The sequence below is a fragment of the Cebus imitator genome, unplaced genomic scaffold, assembly GCF_001604975.1.
Source record: "Cebus imitator isolate Cc_AM_T3 unplaced genomic scaffold, Cebus_imitator-1.0 Scaffold53, whole genome shotgun sequence".
Lineage (NCBI taxonomy): Eukaryota > Metazoa > Chordata > Mammalia > Primates > Cebidae > Cebus > Cebus imitator.
The window spans coordinates 4,551,335-4,561,196 of record NW_016107368.1 but is presented as its reverse complement, the minus strand read 5'-3'; the positions used below and the strand labels follow the sequence as shown (position 1 = coordinate 4,561,196).

The 9,862-nt window shown below is 54.7% G+C and overlaps 1 protein-coding gene across 5 annotated transcripts in view; it reads left to right on the top strand.

The window, feature by feature from the left end:
- The window catches only part of KDM4B (lysine demethylase 4B), a 181,064-nt gene that overhangs the window by 44,117 nt on the left and 127,085 nt on the right, over window positions 1-9,862 (top strand). For 4 of the 5 annotated variants that reach the window (XM_037738421.1, XM_017528393.2, XM_037738423.1 and 1 more), the window contains exon 2: window positions 6,290-6,371. The exons of the other annotated variant lie outside the window; for it this stretch is intronic. The gene's annotated coding sequence lies outside the window, so the exon portion shown is untranslated. The remainder of the gene's footprint in view (window positions 1-6,289; window positions 6,372-9,862) is intronic. 5 annotated transcript variants of the gene reach the window in all.

Genomic DNA, 9,862 nt, shown 5'->3' with positions numbered 1-9,862 from the left:
TGAGAGAGTATTGTTCTATCACCCAGGTTGGAGTGCAATGACGCAAACATAGCTCACTGCAGCCTCCAACTCCCAGGCTCAAGTGATCCTCCTGTCTCAACCTCCCGAGTAGCTGGGACTACTGGTGTGTACCACAATGCCTGGCTAATTTTTTTCTTCTTTATTTTTTGTACAGATGGTATCTTGATGTGTTGCCTAGTCTGGTCTTGAACTCCTTTGCTCAAGCGATCTTCCCACCTCAGCCTCCCAAAGTTCTGGGATTACAGACGTGATCTGCCATGCCCAGCCAAGTCGTTTCACTTTTTTGAGGCCTATGCAAACAACTTTTCTTTTCCCACATGCACTTTTGATGTTATAGTTAGAAACCATGCCTGATTCAAGGTCACGAAGGTTTAATCCTATGGTTTTCCTAAGAGTTGGATAGTTCTGGGCTGGGTGTAGTAGCTCACATCCATATGCCCAGTGCTTTGGAAGGCTGCGTTGGGAGGACTGTTTGAGGCCAGAAGTTTGAGACCAATGTGGGCAACATAGCAAGATACTGTTGCTACAAAAAGTGTTTAAAAAGAGTTTTATAGTTTGGGCACTTACATTTAGATCCATGACCTATTTGGAGTTAGTATGAATATATGGTGTGAGGTAGGGGTCCACCTTCATTTTTGTATGTGTGAATATCCAGCTGTCCCAGCAGTATTTGTTGAAAAACCTGTTCTTTTTCCATTGAGTGGTCTTGGCACTGTTGTTGGAAATCACCTGACTTTAAGTGTGTGGGTTTATTTCTGGACTCTGAGTTTTCTCCTGTTGATCTGATGTTTGACCTTATGCCAGTATCATGCTGTCTTGATTACTGTAGGTTCATCACCGTGAATTATTTTTTGTCTAGTCTTGAGTATAGATGTTAAGGAAAAATAATGTGGTTCTTACATGAACATATAGGGACTCAGATTAGCTGATGAGACTGTAGCATTCTTATTTGGGATTCAGAAAACTCTGGCCGTTTGCTGCCTCCCTTTTTATGGAGACAGAGTCTTGCTGTGTTGTCCAGGCTGGAGTGCAGTGGCGTAATCTCAGCTCACTGTGGCCTTTGCCTCTGGGATTCAAGCGATTCTCCTGCCTCAGCCTCCCTAGTAGCTGGGACTACAGGTGGGCACCAGGATGCCCAGCTAATTTTTGTATTTTTAGTAGAGACAGGTTTCACCTTGTTGACCAGGATGGTCTTGATCTCTTGACCTCGTGATCCACCCGCCTCAGCCTCCCAAAGTGCTGGAATTATAGGCGTGAGCCACCGTGCCCGGCCGTGTGTGTGTTTTATTCTGTGCCTTGTAACGTGATGCTGGCATTCATCTTGGTGCCCAGGTGGTCCTCGTTTTGGCCATCAGGAGCCCCTCCTGTGTCCTTTCTGCCCGCTTCCGTCCTGTCAAGCCTTCCCTTCCTCTCTGGTCCTGCAGGACAGTCTGGGCTCATCTTGTATATTCCCTGCCCCAGCCCTGGAATTGACCACCTCTCCTGCAAGGAGCCCTGGTTCCTCAGAGTGAGGATGAGATTCAGACACCATGGCCTGGGTGCTGGCCGTGCTCGACGCTGTTGGGACATCATTGCTTCTGGATTCTCTCTGCCGACAGGGCTTGGAAATGGGAATGCCAACCCATGTGTCTGTGTGTGTCTGTGTCTATCTCACTGTCTGTCTCTTCCAAAGCTCCTGAGTTCCTGCTCATAGGGTGTACAGTGTTCATGTTGTGGGTCTGTCTGAGGCTTTGGGTGGGCATCCCCGACCTTCGAGGGATAGACAGAGTTCCCTGGAGAAAGGAGGATCTTCCTGTGGGGCTAACGACATGGCTGGGAGGCAGGAAATGACCTGTCCCTTTTGAAGGCTGCCTGGGGCTTGTGGCCATGGGAGAGGCGGGCTGGGCCAGGCACTCAGCCATCCTGGGTCAGGTAACTTTGGCAGGTGTGTAAGTGAGAGGACCCTTCCTTCTGGTTCAGAGACTGCTGTTTTGGAGCTGGTGCCCAGCCCCAGGGCAGGAGGTGGGCAATGTGGTCTGGTAGGGGCCCAGCCTTCTGAACCCACCCAAGGGCTGGCCCTGGGGACTCTGGTGACTGGCAGCCCCATGGCCAAGAGCACCTCCTTTTGCAGGATTCTTGGGTGGCCAAGTCCTGGGGTCGCTAGGCCTTTGTGCTGTGGCACCGCTATCTCCCCCGAGATTCCCGCTGGTGGTCTCTTCTTCTGCCCCAACTTCCGGCCTTGTGGGAGGGGCTCGCAGAACCTGCACCGCATCTGCGGCTCCCTCAGCACCTGTGTCCTCAGGGTCAGCTCGTGTGGGGCAGCGCAGCTCATGCCTTTTTGGGGGTGTTGGTGTCTGCTGCCTGGGGCTGTCACTGCAGACTTCTGTCATGCTGCAGTGGGCTCCCCTTGCCAGTTCTATTCCTAGTGCCCCAGATCTGCCCAGAAGCTGCAGCAAGCTCAATGCGCTGGGCACATGTCAGGATGCGGCCAAACCTGGAGCACCTGGGTCTTCCCCTCCCCACAATTAATAGAACTTATTTTTGGAGCAGTTTTAGATTTACAGAGAAATTGGGCAAGTGGTGGTGAGAGTTCCCTTCTGTCCCCACCCCCGCCCGCTTTCCTTATGGGAACATCCTGCCTAGCTTGCTGGCGCGTTTGTCTCCTGATGGCTGATACTGACACGTTGTTAATGACAGTTCACACTTCACTGGGATTGCCTCTGCTGTTCCCTAATGGCCTTTTTCTGTCCCAGGGCCGCTGCCAGGATCCTTCCTCAGGCTTCTCTGGGCTGGGACCGTTCCCAACATGTTCCCTGTGTTTTGTGCCCAGACGGTGTTGGAGGGGGGTGTCCAGGCAGATGGAAGGGTCTCCCTCGACTGGGGTGTGTCTGGTGTTTTGCTCGGGTGAGTACAGGGTGGAGGCTGTTGGGAGGACCTCAGCGGTAAGGGCCCTTCTTGTGACATCCTGGCAAGTATCAGGACGTGAGCCATCGGCAGACTGGGCTGGAGCTGTGTAGCCATTGCTGCTGCCCTGACAGCCTGGCTGCAGGGGTTCCTCAGCCTCTCCCCGGGACACTGTCCCCCAGGTCCCCATCCGTGCACCTGTGGACACTGCACAGCCCGTGCATAAGGAATGGAGAGCTGCCTGGGCCCCCACCCTCATCGTCCCTCCTGGAGGGGCAGTGGAGACGGCCTAGCCCGGCCTGTCATCCGTTGTGGATGGGGCCAGGGTGGACAGAGGCCTAGGCTCACTGTGCCTTGAGAACTGGGGCCCAGCCTCAGCCCCAGAGCCTCTAGCCTCCCAGCTTGGAGCAGGCACTTTTGGGGCCCCAGAGAGGAGGGCAGCAGGACCTGCAGTCTCAAGCAGCCTTGGGGTAGTACCGGGCTGGGGTCTGTCCAGCTGAGAGCCTCAGGGTCTGGTGGCTTCCCTGCCTTCTGGACCACGTGCTGAGGGTGGGGGTGGCCTGTCGTGCAGCAGGGGAGACAGCTGTGCAAAGAGACAGTTACGCGTGGCAGGGGAGACCCAGGATCCCGTGGGGACCTGATGACAACCAGAAGCAGCAGGTCACAGCAGAGAGATCTGGGAGGCTTCTGGGAGTGGAAAGGCGCTTGCCTTCCCTGAGGTCAGGGAGGTGCCCTTTGCTGCTGTGCCAAATGACCACAGGCACGGCGGCTGAAGACAACACTGTTTCATTCTCTCCCACGCCTGGAGGAGTCTGGGGCAGCCTCCCTGGGCTAAAATCACGGTGCGGGCAGGACCGTTCCTTCCGGAGGCTCCCGGAGAGGGTCCATTCCTTTACTTCCCCAGTGTCTAGAGGCGCCCGCAGCCCTTGGCTTGGGGCCCTTCCCCCGCTTCACAGCCACAGCGCAGCCTCTTCCAGGCTCTGACTCACTCTCCGTCCGGCCTCCTCTCACGAGCTCCCTGATCATCCCCTATCTCAAGATGCCTAACTCAGTCTCATCCGCAAAGTCCCTGTTGCTGTGAAAGGTGAAACAGTCCCAGGGTCGGGGGTTAGGATGGTGACGTCTTTGGGAACCATTATTCTGCCGGCCATAGCTGTGTGGAGAGATTCCTGAGTGCTTACATCCTCGGGTTCAGCTGGCGACAGTGTCAGGGGCCGGCCTGGGCAGGCGGAAGAGGTGATGAAACCCTTTGCAGGGCACTTGGCTGCTCATCTGGAGCAGGGGAAGAGGTGCAGCCTGCGGCCCAGCACCTGCTCCTTCATACCTGGCGTGTGGCCTGTGGGAAGATAGGGTAGTCGGATGAATGAGCCATGCCCAGTGATTTTAAAAAGCAGATTAAAATAACATAGAGAATGTCAGAGCTCATTGCATGCTGTAGGGCATTTGTGAAACTTGCATTAATTATTTGTTTTCTGAGACAGGGTCTCACTCTTGCCCAGGCTGCAGCCTTGAATTCCTGGGCTCAGGTGATGCTCCTGAGGAGCTGGGACCACAGACACCTGCTGCCACGCCCTGCTGTTTTAAATTTTTTGTAGAGACCGGATCTCACTATGTTGGCCAGGCTGTTGAGATTCTTGGCGTCAAGTAACACCCCCTCCTACTCCTCCCAAAGTGCTGGCATTACAGGCATGAGCCACCACACCACTTGGTGTTGTTTATTTGTTTGTTTGTTTATTTATTTTGAGACATAGTCTTGCTCTGTTTCCAGGGCTGGAGTGCAGTGGTGCGATCTTGGCTCGCTGCAATCTCTGCCTTCTGGGTTCAAGTGATTCTCCTTCCTCAGCCTCCCAAGGAGCTGGGACTACAGGTGCCCGCCACCACGCCTGGCTAATTTTGTGTATTTTCAGTAGAGACAGGGTTTTACCATGTTGGCCAGGCTGGGTTTGAACTCCTGACCTCATGATTTGCCCACCTTGGCTTCCCAAAGTGCTGGGACTACAGGTGTGAGCCACGACGCCCGGCCACTTGGTGTTACTTAAAGATCTTGGTGAATTGTAAAAAGTGTGCAATAGGCCGGGTGTTGTTGGATTGTGCCACTGCACTCCAGCCTGGAGGACAGAGTGAGACTCCAGCTCAAAAAAAAAAAAACAAAAAAAACCATACAACAAAACCAGGGCCCCAGGGTGTGAGCTTCTCTGCCCCGGAGGCCGGGCCCACCAAGGGGACCCTAGAGTTGCTTCTGAAATGCAAGTTGGCATTAGCTAAGCAGAAGGAAGCAGAGGGCAGCCTGAGCTGAGAGCCGGCACAGGCGGGGCTCTGAGATGGGTGCTCGAAGGCCTGGGCACCCATCGAGCCCCAGGTGTGCCAAGCCCAGTGGGAGGTACAGATCAGATTGTGGAAGTCTTTTTTTTTTTTTTTTGTCCCCCTGAGACATAGTCTTTCTCTGTCACCCAGGCTGCAGTACAATGGTGCAATCTCGACTCACTGTAACCTCCGCCTCCCCGCGCCCCCGGGTTCAAGCGATTCTCAAGCATCAGCCTCCCAAGTAGAGGGGAGTACAGGCATCCGCCACCATGCCTGGCTAATTTTTATATTTTCAGTAGAGACACGGTTTCACCATGTTAGCCAGGCTGGTCTCGATCTCCTGACCTCAAGTGATTCACCTGCCTCGGCCTCCCAAAGTGCTGGGATTACAGGTGTGAGCCACCACACCCTGCTATAAAAGTCTTGATATTGGCTGGGGCGTTGGCTGACACCTGTAATCCCAGTACTTTGGGAAGCCATGGCAGGAGGATCACTTGAAGCCAGGAGCTCGAGACCAGCCTGGACACTGTATCGAGACCCTGTCTCTTAAGAAAGTAAAGAAGTCTTGGTGCCGCTTCCAAAGCTTGGAGTTCCATCCCACATCCATCCTACCAGTGTCCCATTGTCTCTGTGTCCAGGTCCGAGCTCGCTGCCCGGGCTGTGCCCTGGCCCCTGCGGGGTCGCAGCACCTGCCCCTGCCTCCCTCTCTCCCTGCGTTCTGCCTCTTGGTGTGGCAGGGCTGAGGGCAAAACTTCTTGAAAATCTCTTAGTAGCTGTCTGTGTCTGTGTCTTAAGGCTTCCAGAAGCTTCTTTGGTTTCATTTGACTGTTCATGGGTGCTCTTGCTGCCTCAGCCCTGGTTTTTAGGAGCTGAGCCTAAAATGGGCCCTCATTGGAAACTTGACTGGGTAAAGTGCTTATAGTTATAGATTTTTGTGTTGTTAAAAATTGACAAGAATGTGGAACATCTGAATAAAGGCAAGTGTGCTCGTGCTGTGTGCAGCTGGCGGGAGTCGGATTTAGAAGTGAAGCTTGAGCGTGCGATCAGCTTAGTTAATCATGCTTTTATTTGCACATTTTAGGACCGTCACCCTCGCTGGAGGCACCTGACAAATCCTAGCCAATTTGTGGAGCACCTCCACCCGGGAACCTCGCCATCCAGAAGTAAGTAACATGGACCTGGCTCCCACGTGGCCCCACAGGACCAGGGCCTGCAAGGCTGTGGCCTCTTCCCTGGGTGGCCCGCCAAGGAGAAGGGGGTGGCCTGCCCGGCTCCGAATTCCTGGGACGTCAGGCGTGAGCTGTGCTGGGACAGGAGCCCGCAGGCCACGGTGGGGGGGTTCCTCTGGAAGTTTTTGCAGGTCTGTCTGCTTTGGGCTTGCATCTCACCACCCAACCCTCACTTCACATTTGGGGAGACACTGGGGTCACCCAGAACCCACTGCCCTGTCTGCTTCATGAGTATTGGCCCTGGGGATACCTGGGCTCATGCACACTGCCAGAAGTGGGGAGCAGTTAGAGCAAGGGTCTCTAGAAATAGGAGCTCCTTTTTAAATGCCTTTGGGATAGTTCTGCAGCCCTGGGTTTTCTTGTGCCTTTCTTATAAGCCAAGGATGGCGGTTTTAAAGAGGTACCTCTGGTGGCAGCCCGAGGGGCCACTCAGGAGAAGAGAGAGAGTGACCTCATCCCTTCTGGCCACGCCCACAAGGCGCAGATGACCTGCGGGAGGGCGTCAGATGTGGGATGCACAGTGCCCCGTTCTCCTGTTGAGGCAGAGGCAGTGGTGGCCGGCAGAGCACTGGGGAAAGCTCCGTCGGGTACGGTGGCATCGCTCTTGAAGTCTGTGCCGCTTCCCTGCTTCCCTGTGCAGAGGGAGGAAGGTGCCCCCTGTAGCTAACGAGGGCAAGTGTGGACTTGAGCTGGGGCCCTTGTGCCATTTGTGGGTACCTTTTCTGTTCTGCCATGAATAGGACCTCGAGGAGGGTGGTAGAGCCCAGCCTCCGTTTGGAAGGCGTGAAATAAAGGAAGAGGCTCTGGGCACGTGGTTGGCAAACTATGGTCCCTGGACTCAATCTGATCCCCTGACTGTTTCTGTAAATAAAGTTTTATTGGCACGTGGCCGTGTCCATTCACCTGTGCATTGTCTCTGGCTGCCTGCTCCTCACGGCGGGAGGCGGGAATAGCTGGAGCAGAGGGCGTGGCCTGCGCATCTGAAGGTTTTTCCTGTCTGGGCCTGTGCAGATAACCATGCACCTCCCTCGTCCAGGTTAACTTACTGCTGTCTGGGCAGGATGGACAAGTCCCTTGGTGACTTGGTTTGGAAACTGGCAGCTCTGTCTGTGCCTCCTGAAATCTTGCTTTTACCCTTCGACAGTCAATTTTCTAAAACTCAGCCGTTTTCTTTGTACCAAAATTAACGTAGCACAAACCAAGTAAGTCACCTGCTCTGTCAGTTAGCTTTATTTTTTTAGAGATAGGGTCTTGCTCTGTTACCCAGGCTGGAGTGCAGTCACAGCTCACTGCAGCCTCCACCTCCTGGGCTCAAGTGATCCTCCCGCCCCAGCCCCCTGAGTAGCTGATACTACAGGCATGCACCACTACACCTGGCTAATTTAAAAAAATTTTTTGTAGAGATAGGGTCTCTCCTATGTTGCCCAGGCTGGTCTCAAGTTCCTGGCCTCAAGTGACCCTCCCACCTCGGGCTCCCAGCGTGCCGGGATCATGGGCATGAGTCACGTCATCCTGCTGCAGTTCACCACACAGCCCTTGATAAACCCACTTTATATCCGGAGGTGCTGAGTGCGGCGACCAGGAGGTGCTAGAAAGTACTCTGGAAGAGCACGGGAGACAGGAGCGAGGGAGCTGGGCGCCTGCTTCCGAGGAGGACCTCAGGGCACACCGTGTGGGCTGGCCGTGGTTTGGCCGGGCCCCAGATAGGAGGCCTTCACTTCGTAAAAAGTAACTTTTATTGAGACGAAATCCACCCTTTAAAGGTTATAATTTGGAGATTGTTGGCATCACGCTAATTGCAGAGCATCTCATTGTCCCAGAGGAAGCTCTGTCCCCATCAGCACTTGCTCCCCATCCCGCCCCCACACCCGAAACCAGACATCCCCTTCCTGCCTCTGTGGCCCGGCCTGTCCTGGACAGCTCATGGAAATGGGATCGCGGACTGTGTGGCCTTTTGTGCCTGACGTCTCTCACTGAGCACGGCATGCTCAGGGTTCATCCATGCTGGGGCCTGCGTGACACGCTCAGGGTTCGTCCACGCCAGGGCCTGCGTGACACGCTCAGGGTTCATCCACGCCGGGGCCTGCGTCAGAGCCTGGCGTCTTTTCGTGGCTGAGTCGCATTCTGCTGTGTGTGGTGTGTCATGCGACCCCTCCCCTGCTGATGGCGTTCCCGTGGTCTCCTCGCTGGCTGTTGGGACCGTGCTGTGGTGGACCTGGGTGCGCAGGTGTTGGTATGGAATGCATTTCATTTCCCTTGGGCTGATGCCTGGGTGTGGAATCGTGGGTCCTGTGGTATCTTCTATTTAGCATTCTCAGGAGTCGCCCGCCCGTTTCCAGGGCAGCGGCACCATTCGACACTCCCACCAGCAGTGCACGAGGGCCGCCTCTGATTTTGGAAAGTCTCTCGGAGCAGTCTCCACTTTCTCCGTTCCCACCCTGGCGCTGTTGCTTGGCTTATTCAAGTATTAAATCATAGTGGTTTCTTCCTCCCAAGGAGAATGCTAGGTTTCCTTGTTAAGGCCTCGTAACTTTTCCTGCACTGTAAAAAAGCACACCTCGAACACCTCACTTTCTATCTCTGTGCACGGATAGTGTCGGGTGGGGGCTGGTAGAAAACACCCCTGACTGGCCGGGTGCGGTGGTTCATGCCTGTCATCCAGCGCTTTGGGATGCCAAGGCAGGTGGATCACCAGGTCAGGAGTTCGAGACCAGCCTGGCCAACACGGTGAAACCCTGTCTCTACTAAAAATACAAAAATTAACCAGATTAGGTGGCATATGCCCTATAATTCCAGTTACTGGGAATGCTGAGGCAGGAGGATCACTTGAACCTGGGGGTGGAGGCTGCAGTGAGCCAAGATCACACCGCTGTACACCACCTGGGCGAAAGAGTGAAACTGTCACAAAAACAAACAGAAAAAGCCAAAGCAAAGACAACACGCTGGCTTCACGCCGGGCGGCCCTGTGTCCTTCAGCTCTTGGGGTGGGTCACTCTGATGTCATGGGCCGTTTTGGGGAGTGTCATGACCAGGAGGGCAGCTTTTGTTTTTTTCTTTTAACTAAAACAAATGCCAGCCTGGGCGTGGCAGCTTATGCCTGTGATCCCAGCACTTTGGGAAGCCTAGGCATGTGGCCTTGATTGCTTGAGCCCAGAAGATCAAGACCAGCTTGGGCAACATGGCGAGACCCGGTCTCTACAAAACAAACACAAAAGTGACCTGGGTGTGGTGGCATGCCCCTGTGGGGCAGGAGGATGGCTTGAGCCCGGAGTTCCGGGCTGCAGAGCCGTGACAGTGCCACTGCACTCTGGAGTTCAAGCTACAGAGCCGTGACAGTGCCACTGCACTCCGGAGTTCAGGCTGCAGAGCCGTGACCGCGCCACTGCACTCCGGAGTTCAGGCTGCAGAGCCGTGACAGTGCCACT